Here is a 21624-nt window from a genome sequence, read left to right as displayed (position 1 = left end):
AAACAGATCTATGCCTGTTGTAAAATCGAATATGTTATGACATATTCATTTCTTCAGTTTATGGTACTTTATTGTAAACCATGAGACACAGTCACTTAAAATAATTTCTACAATGCGTGGGTGTCGTAAATTTTGTTTAGTTCTGGAAAATTATGATCTACCTAACCCAGTATACTTTGCCTAAATAATGACTGATAGCAGTCACCATTTTAAAAAATAATAAGTAGAAATCTTAAAGGTCTTAAAAAATATTCAAAGCCAAGCACCACTAGCCTTGACTAGTCTTTTGAAAATCGCTTTTTCTGTAACAAGGACAAATTGCATCATTCACTTCAGATTTTAAAAGTTCTGTAAAGTGCATTGAAGTGACCCTGTACAAACTTTTCTGAACAATGATCTGGCAGTGTACACCAAGAACAGGATAAACAATGGGTTCCTGTTTTGTATTTCCTGTAGATTATTGCTGTGTTCTTATTTCTGTTTATGTCACTGATCATTATATGTTAGTTTTCAAAAAAAAGAGCCAACTGCTTTACTATATTTAGAACAAAGAGTATTCAAATATTCAAATGACTCAGCTCCTAGGGCTTTGGGCATACTGGCTCTATTTTTTGTGTGGCAATTTTCGCTCCATTAGGAAATGGTAATGGGCCTGAAACTGAATGGCACAACTGTTGTAAGGGATCGTTGTTGATGTCCAGAAGTTCTTTCAAAATTTCTGAAACTATTTTTTCACACAATAGCTTAAGGGTAGGCCTAATATTCTACTGCTCTGTTTCAGGCAACCTTAATGAAATAAAGCTGTTCTTAGATGATCGAGATAGTTAGGAGTGTGTCCAGCTCTACAGCCATTTAACCAGGTGAGAGGTTGGTTTGCCTCAAATAAAAGGTCCAGGGTGGGTCCAGCTCTGACATCTCTCCCTCCTCATGTGCCTCCCGGACTGGCATCACAGTTCACTCAGGAATAAGGGGAGCAGTCCAAGGTTAAAAGGCAGAGGGTGAAAAAGCCTTCTTATCAAGAGGTGTCATGTTTTTACATTGTATGTGAAGATCTCTGGTCAGTAATCTATAGAGAAGACACCATATATCATACTGACCAGAACTAACTGTAAGGGAGTCTCGAAAGGTAAATGTTTTTAATTAGGCATATCATCAGGATTCTTTTAGTAAGGAAGAAAGCCAAAAGCAGTGTCTGCCTCCACTATGTTATATAATTTGTTATTTCTTTCAAAGAGAAATGAGTGTGGACACAGTGACTTGGTTGTAAAATAAGAAACCTCTTTGATCAAAAGTGATCCTCAGACATAAAACCTAAGGAAAGGAGGCACTTGCTAAAAGGTGGAAATGTGAACATTTACTCTGCCTTAGGGGTCAACTCCCCATCCCTGCCTGATCACAAAATACTCATTACTTCAGCAGCACAGACCTTCTCACAGCTTCCTCTCGTGATCAGTCCAGGGCTTGTCCAGCCCCAAGCTTCTTTTGGTTTTTTTGTACAATTGATATGTCATAATTCATTTCTTGACATTTATAACATACCTCTCCCATAACTCCTTTCTTGTTCCTGCTTTCCCTTCCTCACCTTTCTAACATTGCAAGATATAGTGTTTGCCCATTTTATAGTAACCGAGAGAAGTCAACGGATAGCACCATGAAAACAAGAAAGTGAAATACTGAAGCATATTGCTTTTTAATGCCTGTTAACATGAAAATGGGCAGATACAAATATTTTGTATAGAGAAGTCAACTATGTGGGTCAGAACACACATTACCTGTGGTGGCAACATTTATTTATTTGAGCCAATGAGTCAATATTTCTTTGCTCCCTCCCCTCCCAAAGTATTCTTATGTACTGTCTCCAAATATCTATGGGTAGGGGCCATGGAAGCCCAAAGAAAGTAAATAGAAGTCACTGACATAAGGTTTTCTCTAAGTCTACTTGGATTGTTTGTCCATTGTTGAATTACAACCATACTTGGAGTATGGGGTTCTTGGAAAGAACCAACTTGATATCAGAAAGAACCAACTTGATATCAGAGAGAGGAGTTTCTATAGAGAGAATAATTCAGAAAAGGCTTTTAGAAGCTGATGGTGGTGATGAGGATTATGAAGGTAAGACGAGGAGGATACCTGTCCTTTTGCACTTTAGATCCTGGGTCACATTTTCATCTTCTTCACTAGAAGTGCAGTACAGAATCAACTACTGTGTTAATATTTTTGAAGAGGAATATTTAGCAGGAAATGCCATTCCTGCTCATGAAATTTATACCTGAAAAACCATAAAAACCTTGTGACACCACATAGAAGAAGCAACAAAAAACATTAAAGAGTATATGGATAATTATAAAGATTATTGTTGCTTTTTTTAGTAGATTGAGGTTGCTGGTTACAGCCTTGCCCCCACACTTCTTATATCATGGTATACGGAAGAGTGAGACTTTTTGTAGGCACACTGAGGTAATCAAGAGAGGTTGCTAATAGCCACAGGTGACCCATGCAGTGTTCCAGCTGCCCTAGGCTCCACCTGACTTCACCTGGCCACCTGAGAAATTAGGGCCTCAGCACCTGTCACCCACTCACAGCACACCAATGGGCCACACAAAGGGGTAGGGAAGGTCTGGGTTAGAGGACAGACAACACAGAAAATATTAATATGGCGGATCTCTGAAGGTTTGTCTTTTCAACCTTTATTTATTTAGTTTTCCTTAGGTACTTGATATAATGAAATTTATAGTTCCTTCTAACCCTTGAATACCAGTCAACTATTCTTTATTGTTTTTCAATCATCCTTCATCTCCATGAGATCCAAGGACATTTGTCTAGCATTTTGTGTATTATATACATATGTGATGATCCTTGCAAAGTTAACTATTGTAGGCCCAGGAATTATGTTAATGGATCATGGATTTAGGGTTAATTGGTTCACTTTTTGAATGCCTCAGAAAGGGTATTCTTCATACTTTGCCTTGGTGATTTCAGAGTGTTCTAAAAGTTTACACAGAGGATGTACACAACAGTACATCTTCTAACATTCTTTAGCATATAACAAGCATTCCTCTGCCCACATTGTAGAAGAGAAGGCTAAACAGCTCCTTCCGGGTCAGCATGGAAGAGACCCACACCCCAGACGCTGACTCCTGCTCTGAAGGCCACACATAAAACTCTCCTGTGGAGATTTACTTGGCCTCTTGCCAGAAAACAAGATTGCAAATCTCCCAGCTTCTCAGTCAGTGGCTAGTAATTCATTGTATGTTTATAACCAACACACGGTATGAACGTAAGAATGGCTGTCATGCCACAGGAATGACAGGGACCTGACCAGGTTGTGTCATTGGTGTTATGCTTTGTGCTTCTGTCTGTCTGTGCATGTGCAACCTTAGAAACAACATCAGACATGGCGTGGAGAGACCCAGGTGGTCTAACTGTCTAGCAATATATAGACCACAACTCATATCAGAGGAAATTTATATTGGTAACCTCACCTCAGTGATTGATACACCCCAGTAGAGTATCACATGGTTCTTCAAAAGGTCTGGGGATATGATTCATGAGTACAGGTAACTTGGTTTATTTTAAACCTATTTTAGAAGACAAACGCAAATTTTTGTTAAGATAACAATATGTTATATCGTGAGGAAAAAGCAAGTGGCATCTTCCTCTTGACACAGCTTTTAAACCAGATATGTAGCTACAAAACAATGTATTTCTGAGAATCCTCTTGATTAGAAACAGTTGCTAAATTAGATGATATTGTTTTTATATTTTACTTTGTATAATAATATTTATTTTAGTGGTTCAGGTAAATATGAAACAAAAATGTCATTGTGTGTTCCTTAATGTCTTCTGCAGAACTTATTTTATTGCTTTTGTGTTCAACGAAAACACATTGAGTGACTATTATGTGCTTGGCACTGGGCTAGATGCCAAGAATTCAATGCAAGGAGCAAACAGGAGTTTATAGGACAGTGGAGGAGAAATACATTGATCAATCACTCAGATATATACAACTGGCTTTGACTCTGAGGAGAACGAGGAATGTGATTCTTCAAGAGATAAAAATCCAAAACCTTGACTCATGCTGGTGGATCAGGAAAGTCCATCCTGAGAAAGGGACACTTAATCTGAGAGCTGAAGGATGTGGGCAGCACTAACTGCTGAGCAAGGAAGGTGTTCCAGGCAGGGGACAATCATGTGCAAAGGCCTTGAGGAACTGAGATAAGGCAGTGGAGCTGAAGACACAGAGCTGGCAGGAGTGTGGGGGAGACACAAGCAGACACTGAATCATGCAGGCCACACATAAAAGCCTTATCTTAATTTTTATACTATATTTAGCAACTGTTGCATATGCTCAATTTCAAACAGAATATATATAGCAAGGAAGATAAGTCATGATTGTGTAAATAGCAGAACTACTTCTTAAACACATATTGCAATTCAGGCAATAAAATTAAAAATAATAAAGTTTACCTGTAACTGAAAAATCGAGTTTTACCAAAGGTTTCAAAAAGTTACTTCCTATGTGATCTCTTGCATTTGATAATAGTTCTTTAACCTCTCATTAACATTTTCTCCATACTTGGTAAAGCCAAGTCCCCAGGTTGCATAATGGTATGTGATGACAAATCATCTTCTAAAAATCATTTGCTCAGCTTCAATAACCAGGTTAAATAAATAATGGGGTGTATGATTTAACAACTTTTGAATAATTACACCAGTAGGAGTAAAATATAGGGGATTGGCAAATGTAATTTACCTGATCCCAAGCAAAATCATAGGTTTTGGAGTTAGACAGAGGTGTCTAGTCCAAATCCTCTGCCTACATTTCAGACACAAACCTTGAGGGTTTGCATGCCTGGTCTGAAGTCACTCAGCCCTTCAGGCTTTAGGCCCCCACACAGTGCATTTTTGTATTGCTCAGGACCCAACATATGGAAGTTTCTGTAGATGACCTGATGGTTACTAAGGATGATGGTACTAAGCATGGTTCTTTTTGTAATATATGCTTCACCATGCTGAGGGGCTGAAGCCAACAAGCGAAATCAGTTACATTTTACAATTGTTACCACACATAATCTAGCCTTGATTTTGTGTCCCACAAGTCTGACTTCAATGGTCCATCCCCTGTGAATCAACATTATCTGATCTCTATAGACTCTGAAACCTTGGCCACCCTTTCAATACATCTTTGAAACTCATGCCACTATTTCAGTTTTGCTGCCCCTCCCTAAGCACTAAAATAACTGACAAAGAGAATGACACATTGTTCTCCTGGAGTATTAGACAATGCTACTGAGTTGACATGGGCCATGAAAGCCTTCAAAAATCTATAGTGCAACCCACTTTTCAAAAGGCTTCAGGGAAAAAAAAATGTACCCTTGAAAACAATATTCCTGGGAAAACTATACTCACTTCCTTCCTTCTGAGATCCTCTTAAATAATAGGAAGTGATGAGGAATCAATTGAGAATCCTGAGTTCTCTAGGGAAAAATTTGTGAAAAACTCTCAAAGGAACCCTCAAAATACACGTGTTCAAGAAATCATGCACAAAAAAGTCCCTGGAAATCATCATGGTATCTGGAAAAAAAAAATTACCCAATTTGGCTATATATGGAAATCTGCCCAGTTATTCAAATATATTTTGATTATTTAGCATTTACAATGAGCCAGGCTTTTCTACATTCCTTTCAAATAATTATTTTAGTCCTCACAGCAACCCAATTAGATAGATTCTGGAAACTGAGGTACTAACCTTGAGCTACTTAGTAACAAAAAGGTTGGTAACTAGCTCAAGGTCACACATAAGTAGCAGGGTCAGGATTCAAACCCAGATCCTCTTTCTCCAGACTCTATTCTTATGTGCAACACACTCCTAAATTTTCTGAAATAACCAACCAAGAAAAGTAAAGCTACAGAAAGCCTTTGCCTACACAATAGTGAGTTTTAAATAATACCAGCATCAGCCCACATTCTCTCTTTGAGTGAGGACTTTGTTTTTATGAAGCCCTTTGAGGGCACGGCACTGGTACCACTTGAAAGACTGAGGGGTCACTTGGTAAACTAGCAAGGTCACACAGATGAGTTATTAAACAAGACTGGTGTGCTCACTTATTTAGGGTGGGACCAAGGCACAGTGCAGAGTAATTGAAGACCTTTTCCCTTCAAAATGCACGACCTCCAACATGGGTTTGAACGTTAGAGAGTTATTTGGGTTAAGAAAATCCTCTGGTGGTAGGTAAATACCCTCTGGGAGGGTTAGGTCTTTTTAAACTCTGTCTATTTTAATTAGACCAGTACCAAGCTCTTAACAGTTTTACTTGTCGTTGTGTATGAAGGAAGGAAAGAAGGAAATGTGTAACTACACTGGCTTTCAACATTTTCATCCATCATTTCCCTCTTCACCTCTGTCTGAAAGTTTATCCCTGCTCTAGACTGTGAAACCAATCCTGTCCTTGGGGAGAGCTTAAGAAACTCAGGTAATTTAGGAAGAAGTTAACATGGCAGCTGGTCCCACCCTTAACTTGCACCAGACTCCTTATGTTATTCCTCGCAGCCTGTGTCTCTGCTCAGGGAATTTACTTAGTGTTCTAGATCCTCTGAAACCAAAGGCTGTGCTCTGCTTTAGCCAGTCTTCCCCGAACCCCAAACCTGGAGCAGCTGGGACCTTGAGTCAGACCTGCCAGGACCCAAGTCCCCACTGCCACGCGCCCCCTGCTGGCTGCAATGCCTATTCACCGGCCCTAGCTGTACTGTTTGCACCATCTCCACCACCTGCACACGTCCTGTCCTTCTAGTGCCTGATGATACCCAAGCATCTCCCCTTCACTGGGAGGAGTGTGTCTGGTTTCCAGATCCTGGTTCCTTGTTTCAGTTCTGCCTCACTGCCATCAAACTGTCAACTCTTGCTTTTACATTAGAATCACCTAGGGACACTTTTAGCTAGGCAGATGATTGGATCTCCTCCAGATCTATTAAATAAAAATCTCTATAGGTAGGTCCAGGGTATTGGTATTTTTTAAGTTGAAAGACACTACTCTAAATCAGTTTCTCTGAAATTGTAACATGTGTATGCATAACCTGGGAGGCTTGTTCAAGTGCAGCTGCTGATTCAGTAGCTCTGGGTGGGGCCTCAGGATTCTGCATTTCTAACAGGATCCCAAGTGATGCCATTAATGTTGGTCCATGGACCACATTTTAATGAGCAAGGCTCAAGACTAGTGATTCTCAAAGTGTGGTCAAGCATCACCTGGGAACTTGTTAGAAATGCAATTCTTTTCAGGCCACTCACTCCCCAGACCTACTGAATCAGAAACCCTGGAGGTGAGACCCAGCAACCTGTGCTTTTACAGACCCTCCAGTGACTGATGTCACCTAAGTTTGAGAAACTTTGGCCTACATAACTGTCCAAAATAAATGTAATGCAAACCATATATGTACATTAAATTTTCTAGTAATCATATTTAAAAGAAATGGGGCAACATTGAACATTTTTTGGCATTTAAAAAAATGTTTTATTTAACTCAATATGTTCAATATATTATCATTTTAACATGTAATCAATATTTAAAAATTAATGTGATAGTTTACACTTTCTTTTTCATACTGTCTTCGAAATCCATTGCATGTATTTTACACTTGCATGACCCCTCAGTTCTGACTAGGCACATTGTGAGTGTTCAACAGCCACATATAGCCATCTGATTGGACAACAAAGCTCTAGCCTTGTAACAGGGATAATAGCATTAAAATTTATCGTGTACTTGGTATGTGTCAGGCATTACTCAGCTAAGTATTTTACACACATTATTTAAGCCCCAGTGCAACTCTGTTGACTGGTAATGTTATTATCTCCATTGTATACAGGGATGCATGTGTTTTACATATGTGCCAAAGCCCTATTTAGCCTTTCAGGAATATAAGAAGCCCACTCCAATAGCAGCATTCCCCAGTTAATTTGAATCAATTTATTTGTTTTTTTAAAAAAGAGTATTAACAAAATTATGACCCTGAGTGCAATTCTTAAGACAGCAATAGCTTATAATGTAGAAGTTAAAGGGGTTGAGAAAGTAGCAAAAGTCAAAATTTAGTATCCTTTAGCCATTTAAAGTATGCTTAAAGTCCAACTTGCACTCTTCTGGGACATCAAATCTGGTGAAAGGGCTTATTTACAGGCTGCTTGGACAGTCCTGGATCCTGGGGAAACAAAAGAGACCTCAGTGAGGCACGTGGCAGGAGAAGATTCCTCCTAAGTGGGGTAAATGTTAGGCTCATACCTGTTCTTGCAAGTGCAGAGTTTGACAGAATATGACTGAAATAGGCAAATGTGAGACCATGGGTTTCCCCTTTGGAATGATGTGAAAAGCTGGCAGTTTAGAATTTAAAAATAATGGTTGACTTAGTAATCAAATAGTTAATCGTTGTTTGGTTAACTACATAGTTTCTCAAGGATGGCCAAGTTTAAAGTGTATTTCCTTCTTATTATAAATTATTCTAAGAGGTAAAAATAAAAACAATTTTTAAAAAATTTATCTATCTGAGGCTTGACTTTTCCAATTTTTGTGAGCAGAATTACCATTTTAAAATTAACTTTATTAAAAAAACAAACAAACAAACAAGACATTTCCAAATAAAACAAAGCAAAGGAATAAGAAAAACAAATTTTGGTGGGTGTTTCAGAGTTAAGCATGGTTTTTAACTTAAGGTGTATTAGGCTAAAATATTTCACTATTTTACTGAGGTTCTTGAAATAGTCACGTAACCTTTTACATGTAATGCATAACTCAGTATTTTCTATATTCAGTTCCAGTGTCTTTCTGTAATTGCAAAGAAAGATTTAGATTTCATATGAGCACCTAACAACAAGCCTCCAAAATATAATTATAAAATATTTCAGGGCAGTTTTTATATTGGATTAAGATCAGAGAATCTTGTTTCCCCTTCTCAGCAATGCTTTCAAACTGCTTTAAACATTCTCTTTGTTATGGAGAGTAGGGCGTTGAAGTGATTCGGGGATTTTATCTATGTGGAATGAATGCTTTTATCAAAAATACTAAGTGTTTCCTTGGTAGGAAGTAACTAATTTTCCTTCTTAGTGGTGTTGTCAAAGGCATAATGAAGTAATGGAAGTTAGGGATTGGTTTGATGACGCATCTTATCTTCCTGCAGTCAGAGTAGAGCAAAATCTCAATCCCAGGGGATATGTTTTTAACAGTGTTGTCTTGTGAAAATGGGGTTGTGAAGGTTTGTAAAAAAAATCTGTTTCATTTTTTATTCTTGCTGTGTTTCTGTGCTGTAAACCTCCAGGGGCAACAACTCTGTTTAATTTGCTCACTATTGTTATTTTCAAAATGCCTAGCTTAGAGACAGACGTGCTTGCCAAATACATATTTGCTGAATGAATGAATGAATGAATGAATGAATTCAACTTCTAGATCCTTGTTTTTAATTGTAGAAACAAAATGAAAGCTCACAGTTTTCCGGACATCGTTGGTGATCCAATCTGAGTTATTTCTCCCTTGGCCTTTGGGGGCAGAAGCAGGGGATCAGTGTCTGTCGGCATCATGTCACTGAGTGGCAGCCAGGCTCTGCCAACAGATAAGAAATGTCAACAGCTTAACCTAGTAGCTTTCAAAAATAGCATAGTTGATGAAACTGCAAATTTAGCTGAGTGCTAGAAGCAAACCATTAGTCTTCAGTCTTAAGAAGAATAGGCTGGCAGTGGACATACCTACCAGAGAAATCTAAAGTATTTTTAAGATCCATATAAGCAAGCAAATAAATATTAGAAGAAAAGTCTTCACTCTCAATAAGGTATAACTATAATACCTCTTTTGGATGAATCAGTTAATCATTTTGGAAACTTATGGCAAGGAACTATGTTTCTTTAAGATTCCAGTAAAGTTGTTTTTTTTTTTTTTGCTTCCCAGTAGTGCTGGCAGTTTTCCTCAAAATTTAAATGAATATTTGCACAATGAACCAAGTTGTTGTGGGTTTCCTGGTTTGTGCCCTCCCCACTCCTGGGGGGGGGGGGCGGGGGAGGCAATTCGGCCGGCACCGCATTTTTATCCCTTTGCAGACAAGTCCGGCTGCTGTTAATGCTGGAAATAGCTCAAATGCTCTCAGAACAGTAGCACCACCCAGCAGCTGGGATTCTTTCCCCCCTCTTATTTGCCTTCTCTCTTGCCTTTTTTCCCTTCAGACACTTGGATTGGACTTAATCTTAAACCTTTGGAGTTCAAGACCTTTTAAAAAGGGCTAAATAAACAATCTCTACATGTAAAAGGCCACTGACTCCTACTTCCTCTGTTTAGAGCAACTGTTGAACTCAGCTGCTTGTAGGTAAGACTTTTATGCTGCAATTATTTAATTGGTTTATGGTATAGTCGTGACTCACGTTTTTAAATAACTTATTTATGCCGAAAATAAACGGGAGGCTGCCATTGATTTCCAGGTGAACACTGTATGCCAGAATATAGCAATACCATCTGTGGATTTTTTGTGGCTGTAACTAAATTGTGCTTAAAGTTCTCCGTAATACTGACCTGCCATACAGACGTGACTGTGACCGAGCAACGGATCCCAGCTATAATGAAGCCCGAGTGCCAGGGCAGTGAGAGGGCTTTTCAGACATCAATTGTGTCTGAATTGAAATTGCTTACTTATTTTTAATCTTCTAAGGGCATTTAAAAAAATAAAAAGATACAACCACCTGAGTAAAGGAAATATATAAGTAATTGTTCTCTAAGGACAAGATAGCTATATTATATTTTGTTCTCTTTTTCATCACCATTGTGCTATTTTGGAATTAGAGCACTTTCTTTTTGGTATATTCCTAGCATAATTTAGGTGACTCCGTTTTGAGAATTCCTTATCTGAGCTGAATTTCTTTTGCTAGTTACATTTGCTGACAGCGTTCTCTCATGTGACAATATGATATTTTCATTAGCTTTCTGCATCTCCTCTTTCCCCCTCCTTACACTTCTGCTTGACATTTTGCAAAGTACTTTGATCTGTGGACTTTAACTTCAAACACAGCATTTACTTTGATTGTGAGTATTTACTATGTTCAGTAAAAAGTCTCTCTCTCTTTTTCTTTTTCTTTTTTTTTTTTTTTTTTGGTTTAGTGCTTTGATAGCATTTCCTTTAAATTATCTACTGGGCTTTGGTTTTCCTTGCTGATATATCCTTCAGTTTTACTTACAGTTACACACAGCTGAAAGGAAAATACTGTTTTTTGGCAAGATTCTCTCACCATATAGACTTTAAAACTCTCTGTTCCACACCAAACAGATGTCTAAAAGCAAGCAGCAAATGGCAGTGCACAGAATGAGATTTTATCAGCCCCTCATTTGAGAGGTCTGCTGCCCCAAACTACTGTGTGCCTGGGGGGCTAACTATTGCATTTTCTAACTTGAACACTGAAAGCCTTGGAATTCAAAGACTTTTTTTCCAAAGAAGTTCATTGGTCTCACAGACCATATGTTAAAAGAAAACATGCATTTTAAATAAACAGTGATTTTCAGAGTAGCAAAAAAGAAACAGAAGAAAAAAGAAAATTTAATTTAAAAAGGAAATCTAAAGAGAAAAACTCAGTAGCCAAAAGTCTGTTATACTAGTGAAACTTCTATTGGGTGAGGAGTAAGAGGAGGGAAAAAAAGTATTTCTTAAAATAGGCAAAATGTGGCACTGTCTAGGCATTGTCAATGTTTAAATGTTCTCTTCATTTCATAGAAAGTTCATGTCTACAGCGCATGTAAGTTTTTTGCCCTTTTCTTCGCTACCCAGAGCACAGAGTAATTCTGTCTTCAGCCAGATACTGAGTTTGATGCTCCTTGGCCAACTGTCCCTGCATGTTGTGCTGAGAGTTAGGAATAAAATGAACCTATCCCTGTCACGAGGCTGTTTAAGTCCTAGTGAAGGACTTTGGGTCCTGAAAGGCTGATACCATCTGCTCCCTGTGCCCTGAACCTTGCTAGGAAGGAAGGAAGCAAGTGGCAGCACAAGTGTTCAAAGGGGTAGAGCTACAGAAAACGCTCTGGAGAGCTCTCTCTGGATTAGGAGGAGATGCAATTCGATGTGTAAGAATTCAGGTTAAGAGTAAGAAAACCTAGAGCTGGTCAGTCTAATTGCTTAATTTCCAAAACTGGACTTTTAATTACTATTTTTCCCCTGCAAATCTACATTTTTAAGGGGTGTATTAATCATCCCATTTCTGTGGACAGTCATCATTTTAGATCCTCCAGCTATTTTAAGCATGTGTTTTAATGTTCCCAGGCTTTTGGGAGTCTTCTCATAGTCCCCCCCACTTTAGCACCGGGAACCCTTCGTCTGGCAGTGCTAAGGGCACTTGCATTGCTAAAAGGTAGTATAAGTTCAGTTGCAGTCAAAATGGCACTAGGATGAAATCGGTTTGGACGACGGTAGATGGCCATTCCATTCTTAAGCAAGCCATTTCTCCCACCCATTTCTCTTCACCCCTTAATTTTACTTTGAAACTTTGGATTCTTTGAATGTGAAACTCAAGGTGAAACCTAGCCAAAGCCACTGAGTTTCACACAGGCTCCACATGAAAGAAGTATTCTACCCAGCCTTGCTCGAAACTTGGCCCATGTTTGCCAAAAGTCTCATGAATGTCAGCGAGCCTGGATTTGAAACATAATCCAAAGCCAGGTGACTTCTGGTGACTTTGAGGCTTTATTGTATAGGTATAGAGTCTGGTGAACAAGGACATTCCCTTTTCTCATATTTCTACTGCAATTTAATGTGTACCCACATTTTTTCCAATAAACTCCCATTTGTTCTATGATACTTAAAAGCCAGTTTCAAACCTAATATGAATTTTTATAGCCATGGTATTTAAGCATTGGCAAATAGAAGTCTGCATTTTAAATTCCGACACAGCCTGAACTACGGTGGTGTGAACTTGTTGGTATAATTCAGCTGAAGGAAGGAAGTCTCAGGAGAGTGATGGAATGTCTTTCTTTGCTTAAATATACCTCTGTGCTCATGAGGAACAAACAGTAACATTTTGTCCAGGTCTGTCCGCTTGACAGTATGCCTTTTGTTTGTTCTCCAAAGCTGGTGTCAAATATATTGGTGGAAAAATAATAAACTTCCAGATTTTTTTTTCTCCTGCTCAACTGATATACTCCTAGGGAACATTGTAAGCATTGCAAAGTTCAGCACTGTTGCTTGTAATGTAATGTATACTGAGAATAAAGGACTACTCAGTATAGGCAATTTCCTTCAGAAAATTGTGTGGACCAAGAGCCGACGGGTGTGTTAACTGTCAATGGGGCTGGCTCCTGACCCTATGTGTGTGTGTGTTTTGGGTGGAGTAGCAGCGGATGGAGAGGAAGGAGGGGATTTGTAAGCTTTGTTCAACAAATCTGTCACATCTTAAAAGAAAAATAATCTAGCCCAGGATCTGGAAATGTTCTTTTCCTATGTTGATCATATAAATTTGTGTTGGCTGAACATTGAAATTATTTTTTCTGTATTATGTTTCCCATTAAAGACACCAAGGATCGTATGCTGATCATTAGGGTTGCAGAAATAGTAGATGACATCCACTCCACATATGACCATTTGGGAGACCGAAATCCTTGTAGATGAGCTTGTAGAAGCCTGTCTCAGAAAAATCTTCACAGTTCTATGGCCATTATAAGATGCTTAGACACCAGAAAACCAAGGTTTGACTATCTGTGTTCTTAAGGTGGGGCATTTCTGGACATATTAGAAGAATTTTCATAAAAATGAACTTATGACCTCATTGAAGATTTAGTCATACTAAATTAGTGGATTCATTATAAAATTAAATTGCCATCAAATTTCATTGTGAAAGTTTTACAGCCACATTTTTATTCAATCAAACATAACTTTATTAAAGATACTGTTGGCATTTTAGCAGGTGACTTTCTAAATGACCTATACCTTTATCCAGTGTGTGGATGGATGAGTAGAAAAATGGGGACAAACACTAAATGAAAAATAGGGTGGGATGGGGGGGGAATAATTTGGGTGTTCTTTTTTACTTTTATTTTTTATTCTTATTTTTATTCTTTCTGGTGTTAGGAAAAAGTTCAAAAATAGATTGGGATGATAAATATACAACTATATGATGGTACTGTGAACAGCTGATTGTACACCATGGATGATTGTATGGCTTGTGAATATAGCTCAATAAAACTGAATTTTTTAAAAAAATATACTGTAACTAATCCCATACTGGGTAAGGCATTTAAAGAAACTGATGATAACGAAAGCTGGGGGCTCGTATATGTAGGGCCTGTATTCTAACACTGGCTTCACTATTCATTCATAGTGTTTTTCATCAGTATATCTGATTTTGGTATTCCCAAAACTAGGTCAATGAGCAGAGGAAAGGAAGATGCTCAAATGGGGGTGCTGGAGATAAATAAATAAATAGACAGTGATTCAGGACCATCCTTCAGGAAGGGTCTCACTAACCACATCAAGGTATAAGGAGTTCAACATTTTGAAAATGTTCATTATCCATAACAAAAGGGAAAGGGCAAAAAAAAAAAAAAAAAAAAAAAAGAAAGAAAGAAAAAAGACCAAACTTGTACACTGTGCAAATGTTTCACTAATCATAAAAAAACCATGTTATTTCTAGAATGATCTCATCAATCATTTAAGAATGCACAACTCAGTCACTTAAAAATCTTCACTTGTACATAATTTACTATCAGAAAAATGGAGACCACATAGTAATTATCCATTCCTCAAGAAAATATTATGTTATTCTAAATTTATATATGCAGTGCATTTGTTTTCTTTAAAAACAGTATCAGTCTGATCAGATGATGATGATACAAAACAGGGTCCATCTGGATAGACCAAAGAAGATTATTTACCTGAAGCAGATAAAAGTCATTTCTATGACAGTTATCATTCTTCAACTAATTTTTTATTTATTTGGATATTATATTTTTCTCTGAAGTAAGAAGTAGTACTTATAATATACCCTCATAATTACAATGCCCAAAGAGCACAATGACCTTAAGGCTTTCTCTCCTTCTGTATCCAAGATCTGTCAAAAGAGGGTGGACATTTCTTGTAGGTTTAAATACAAAGACCTCAATCAGGAGGAAGTCAGGTCTTCTTATTGCCACTCTCATTCCTGGGTTTTGCCCTGAGAAATCTTGGAGTGAGAGACCCTAGGCACCATCTAGATCACTCCTATACCCACTGGGAAGTACAGCCCACTTGGACCCCTGACTGGAGTTAGAACCCAGCAGGGAGGAGAAGGAGACTTCTCTTTCCTCGCCACAGAGTCAGAGGGTCTCCTGATCTATTTAGTCCAACTATTTGTCCTTCTTTTCTCACAGTCATTCTCCTTCTTTTCTATTACTTGAAATTTCTAGTAGAAACAAAGGCCTTCCCTGCAAACTCCATCATTCTTGAGTTGTTGAAGGAGGAAGAAGTCCCGAGGTAGCTAGGTCTCAGGGATGCAGGATACACACATTACAAGGTCAGCCACGGCCCACTGAGATCAAATCCTTTTGGGACACATTGCAGGAAGAATGACTTCAAAGGCAGAACCATGGGAGAAAAGGCCTGGAACAAAAAGACCTCCTGGGGCCAAGAGAGTGGGCCCACTCGTGAGTGTGAAAATGGGTGGATCTGCCCTTGTACTTGGAAGACAGGCCATCTACCCCAGCGTGGAGGGGGCAGGCCTTGTGCCCCATTGTTCAGGGAGAGTGCTGCCGTGCCTGGGGGTGGAGATGGTGGGGCCTTCACACCAGTGTTCTTGGAGAGCATGGCTGCTGTGCCAGTGCTTGGGAGGGATGGGGCTGCCGCTCCTTCAGGCCCAGAGGATAAGACTCAGTTCACGGATGACTCAGAACTTGAAATCTAATGGAGTTTGTCCTGCTGGGTTTTGGACTTGTTTGGGACCCACGAACCCTGTTTTCCTTCCAATGTCTCTCCTCTGGAATAGCAATGTTTATCCTATCCCTCCATTCTATGCCAGAAGCAGATAACTTGTTCTCTGAGTTTCACAGGTCCACAGGCAGAGGGGAATTGTGCCCCAAACAGACCACACCCACAACCAATTTTGATGAGACTTTGTACTTAGCATTGTTACTGAAATGACTTAAGGTTTTTAAGACGCTGTGTTGGAATGAATGTATTTTGCATGGGGTCCAGAAGGTGAACCGTTAGGGATTGAATCATGTCCCCCACAAAAGGCATGTCTACGTGCCAACCTGTGGGTGTGGACCATTTGTTAACAGGACCTTGAAAGATGTTATTAGTTAAGTCATGCCCAAACTGAATGAAGGGGGGCCTTAATTCCATATGGCTGAAGTTCTTCTAAACAAAGGACACAGAAAGAGAAGCCACAGAAGAAGCAAGAAGCCGGAAGTAAACAGAAACCAGAAGAGAAAGAAGACACCACCATGTGCATTGGCATGTGATAGAAGAGACTAGGAACTCCAGAGATTGCAGGCCAGCCAGAAGATGCTGACCCAGGAGAAGGAAGCCTTTTAGCGTCTGAAACCGAGAGCCAAGCCATGTATGGTATTTGTTTTAGCAGCTAGGAAATTAAAATATTGGGTTTCTCCATTGTAAAGTTACTCTCCTTTTTTCCCCCTTTCCGTACTGTACCCTTTGGAAGAAAGTCACTATGTGTAGGCCACACTTAAGGAGTGGAGGGTTACTCTTCTTCTCCTGGAGGAATGTTTTTGTTTCCTAGGCTGCTCAAAGCAAATACCATGAAATGGTTTGGCTTAAACAATGGGAAAAGCTTACAAGCTTACAGTTTTGAGGCTGTGAAAATGTCCAAATCAAGGCATCATCAAGGTGATGCTTTCTTCCTGAAGACTGACTGCCGGTGATCCTTGGCTCCTCTGTCACATGGCAGGGCACACAGCGGCATCTGCTGGTCTCTCCCTTCTCTTTCGGGTATTGTTGATTTCAACTTCTTGCTTCACTTCCGTGGCTTTCTCTCTGTGTATGCATGCATTCTGTTTATAAAGGACTCAGGTAATAGGATTAAGTCCCATCCTGAATGAGGTGGGTCACACCTTAAATGAAGTAGACTCATTAGAAGATTCTACTTACAATGGGTTCACAGCCACAGGAATGGATTAGATTTGAGAATATGTTTTTCTTGGCTATGTAGAGCTTCAATGCACCACATGGATGGAGTACCCACATAAATTATTTGGAATTCCTCAGCACAGGAGATTTGTCTATTCTCTCCCCTTTATTTAAATTCAATCATTTATTTATATTTGTATGGACTCATGGATATTTGTTTTGTACTGTGGGTTATAATCCAATACTACTTCCTTTTGTAGTTCCAATTGCTCCAGCTTTGGCCAATGAGAACTCTTTCATTTGGCTTCTTGTGTCTCTTTGGCATATTCCTATCATTGTGAGTTTTTTTTTTTTTTTTTTCCTGGCACTACAAGATGCTCCAGGCTCATTTTTTATATTTCCTGCCCCAGTCCTAGAATCAGCCATTTCTCCAAGGAGCCCAGGTTCCTTTTGCTGAAGAATGGTCTTAGAAACTCAGGTCTGAGCATCTATTTTAATTTTTTAATGTGACCTTACTAACTTCTAATTTTTTTCACTTGCAGTAAAAAAAAAAAAAATCTGTTTATGGATTTTCACTCTACAGCAGGCAATACCCTGACATGGTGTATAAAGATATCTTTTCTTGCTTTTTCAGAATTACAGTCCACATGTTGCCCTTGCATACTGTTGGCTTTGTAAGAGATTCAGGGTCTTAGATTTGATCTTAGAAATTCTTAGATTTGGTCTTAGAAAGTACAAATCAGTTGTTTTCCCTTTAATCAGATATGAACACACTGTGCATTATTTAAGATATGATCTGCCAAGACCATTAAAATACTGGATGCCATTCCCAAGCCTTTCCCTTACTGTGTGCTAGGACCTGTTTCACTGCTTGGTGGGAGAGTCAAACACATGCACCCACATAATGACACCCAGAGAAGAGGGTGGGACAGTGGAGAGGTACACAGCACTATTGGAACACAGAGCTGGGGTGAGGGGGGCATATATTGTACTAGAATATGAAAGAGTTATTACAGAAGGAAAACTGGTTTTGAATTGAGACTTTAGTAGGAATAAGAGGTCATTCCAGGTGGAAGAGAGTCATTGTGAGCAAAGACTCAGAGGAGAGAAAATTCAGTACTTGGAGAGTAACCAGAGTCTGGAATAACAAATAACAAAAACATAGGCTGATCTAGAGGCCCCTGGGAATGTATACTGTGTTGGCGTTTATTTTTTGAGGAGGAAACTCTCACAGTTAGGCCCATTTTTTAGTAATGTTGCTTAGCAATATTCAAGGTGACTAGAGATGGGAAATAAGAAGGTGTAACTGAGAAGAAGGGAGCAAAACAGTAGAAATGAGAAGAGGAGACCAGCTGAGGCAGTGTGAGGCATCAGGGCTGTATATTATGGCCCTCTTTAAATAGACTTTATCCTAGAAACTAAAACTTTACCTGCAAAATAGTGGCACATATAATTTAATTTAATTTTTAGTATGAACAGAAATAATAGGTTGTCTTTTCATGGATTCACCAAATGTGTAGCTATTTCATGTTCAATGACCACTTAGATTCATCAATAATTAATTTAAAAGCAGCATAGTATTACTATTAATATGGGGTTATTAATATGGGGCTGCTCACGCAACCATTATACCCCCCGTTGTACAGGGGAGGACTCTGACACCCAGATAAGCTGTTGTGTCATCCAATTTACATCGTTAGTGAGTAGCAAATGACAGATTGCCATACCAACCATCTGTGCCATACTATCCAGTTATAAAACACAGAAATTTCAAAACTGGTTACAAATGATAGTCATATGATAACAACAACAACAACAAAAAAAAACAATTGCTCCACACAATGAAGGAGACATTTGCAAATCATAACACATTTTGACTTTATATACTTCACTGAAGAGAGAAAAACATAAGCAAAAGAGGCATAACGATTATAGAAAGAGACATGGATGTGACAATGGGTATTGAACTAAAGGCTATGAGAAGGCTGACAAAACAACCTGCCAGTAGTGTAAAAAGAATCAGGTTAGCAATTGACATAGTTTAGATCAAATAATGTACTCTCTATGAAAAGCCAACTCAATATTAGGGAGGATAAAATAAGTTAATTCCTCTCTCTAAAGAAAAATTTGGGTCTGAAAAAATAGATTCAATTTAGTGTAACAGAAAAACAAATGTTCAGCATGTGTTTTCAAAGCGTTGCATTTTTGTAACTGACCCATTGCATATCCTGATCCAAGTACAACTTTGAAATGGTTTAATTCTTCTGGAACCATCACTCTTGATACGCCTTCAGCTCAGTGGTAATTCTTTTGTTCAGTTTTGCAAACCTAAGAAATTTGGTTGGTTTTAAATATACTTCCAAGTAGCATTCAGAACTTTTTGGCTTATTTGAACTAACCATTTAAATACTATGAAACTATGAAACTCTTTAAATTTTAAAATAAATATTTTTTAATTTAAATACCTGAGAATGTTGGAAAAGTTATATATGGATACATTTCATGTGAATTTAATTATTATGCAACTAGATATAGTTTCCAAATACAGTTTTGATCTATAACTGAAAAATATTTTCTCTTCCACATTTATCTTTTTCACTTTGAAAGTATTTGCTTTTTGGTAATTGTTATTATATTGAGACTAAACACATGACCATGGTTAAGAAGGGGAAACTATGCGTCTTATTTTCCTAGGGCTGCCATTACAAAATAACACAAACTGGGTAGCTTAAAACAACAGAAATTTATTGTTTCATGGTTCTGGGGGTCAGAAGTCCAAGATCAAGGTTTCGTAGGCCCATGCTTCTTTGAATTCCATAGATAAGAATCTGTTCCATGCCTCTCTCCTGGATTCGGGTGGTGGCTTTCTGGCAGTCTGTGGTGTTTGCTACCTCGGCGTCACATTGCATTCTCTCCTCTATCTGTGTGTGTCCAGTTCTCACTTCTTATAAGGACAACAGTCATCCTGGATTAAGACCCACCCTAATCCAGTTTAAGATTCTATTTCCAAATCAGGTCACACCCACAGGCAAGGGAGTTAGGACTTGAACATGTCTTTTTTTGGAACACAATTCAACCAACAATATACAAAAACAAATATGTTTATGTAAGTATGCAGTTAGATTAGAAAACATGGCTTGTGGTACCTGCAGAGCAGAGGGATGGAAGGTTTGATCCACCATCTGGTCAACCTTCACGTGCACATCTGGGAATTTGCCAGAGCAGGGAGCTTGCAGTGAAGGATAGCAGGAAGCTTGCAGTGAAGGATTCAGCAGAGGAGTTTGGGAGATAAAGATGGAAGGTTAAAGCTAACTTAGGGAGGGTGTCAAATATCAGACTAAGAGATCCAGACCTCCTTCTGAAGTGAGAATATTCATTCTCTCAGACTGTACAGGGCAGTAAAATGCTAACTTTGGTGAAAAGTAAATAGCTACCAGAGTATCGCTTATTAGTAGCAGACTTTAAATAAGAAATCAAATTGTATTTCTGACATGAAATTAAGTCATTGAAACTTTCTTTCTATAACCTTTGATTTTCATTCAAGGCAGAATAAGATAAAAAATTAAATGTAAACAGGTTTCTGAACTTTATATCTGATACCACAAAAGACTGGCTTATGATGAAAAACTAATAAAATCAAGTGAAAGAATGAAAAACTGAAAAGACAAATGCATAGTAGAACTTTTTTTTGGAAAGAATAATGGAAGTGGCATTTTGGGGAAAAGATTTTCGGAAAAGATAATTACTTGTCTTCAGTACAACATGTATTTCCATCTTATTTTGTGTTTGAGCAATTTTCCTTTAGAGTTTTATGGATTTTTTTGGATGTAAAATGTGCACGTTGGTGGATGTTTAACATTTGCATGTTCTAAAATTAATTTAGACATAGCACACACTTCCTTTTTATCACTTGGTGATATCTCTTCATTTAATAACCAGTGCTTGTAAAAACTTGTATGGGAACAAAGTGATAATTTTTATGCTAAGGTGAGAAAACTTGATTGCATTGGGTTTTTATCCTTAACAATATTTTATCTATTTTAGATTTTTATATTTAGCAAAAAAGCATTGAGGATTATAAATCACGTGTGCTCATATACATAATTTTATGTAGCCATATACATCTTTTCTCCTGGAAATTCTAGTCAATGTTCTGAATGTCTAAATAAGAGAATAGGTTTAAAAACACTTGGCAGATGGCCAGATCACATAATCATCCCAATCATGCAGAAAAAAATTGATAAAATTCAAAACCATCTTTCAAGATAAAACTAACAACCAGGCTCAGGAACTACTTTAAACTTAAAAAGAGTATCTATTAAAAACTTCTATCAGAAAAATGTAAAGAATATATGGACTGGTAATATCAGAGAGAGGGAGGAAATTTCAATCAGAGATCTATATAGGGGGGTTTAATTTAGTGCATAATGTCTTATATCCCAAACTTGAATGGTGGGTATGTGCATATTTGTTATCTTACTTTTTTATCTTTTGAATGTCTGAATAAAGACCTACATGAAAAAGGCTTTTCACTCAACTTAAATTTAAGATACATTCTGATAT

At 38.2% G+C, this 21624-nt stretch overlaps 1 protein-coding gene across 24 annotated transcripts in view; it reads left to right on the top strand.

Annotated features, from left to right (window-relative positions):
* Positions 1-21624, top strand: part of SORBS2 (sorbin and SH3 domain containing 2) — a 346937-nt gene that overhangs the window by 157703 nt on the left and 167610 nt on the right. For 22 of the 24 annotated variants that reach the window (XM_037831147.1, XM_037831160.1, XM_037831159.1 and 19 more), the window contains exon 2: positions 10196-10335. The exons of the other annotated variants lie outside the window; for them this stretch is intronic. The gene's annotated coding sequence lies outside the window, so the exon portion shown is untranslated. The remainder of the gene's footprint in view (positions 1-10195; positions 10336-21624) is intronic. 24 annotated transcript variants of the gene reach the window in all.

Source organism: Choloepus didactylus, chromosome 3, assembly GCF_015220235.1.
Source record: "Choloepus didactylus isolate mChoDid1 chromosome 3, mChoDid1.pri, whole genome shotgun sequence".
NCBI classification, from domain to species: Eukaryota; Metazoa; Chordata; class Mammalia; order Pilosa; family Megalonychidae; genus Choloepus; species Choloepus didactylus.
This window is presented reverse-complemented; position numbering and strand designations above follow the sequence as displayed.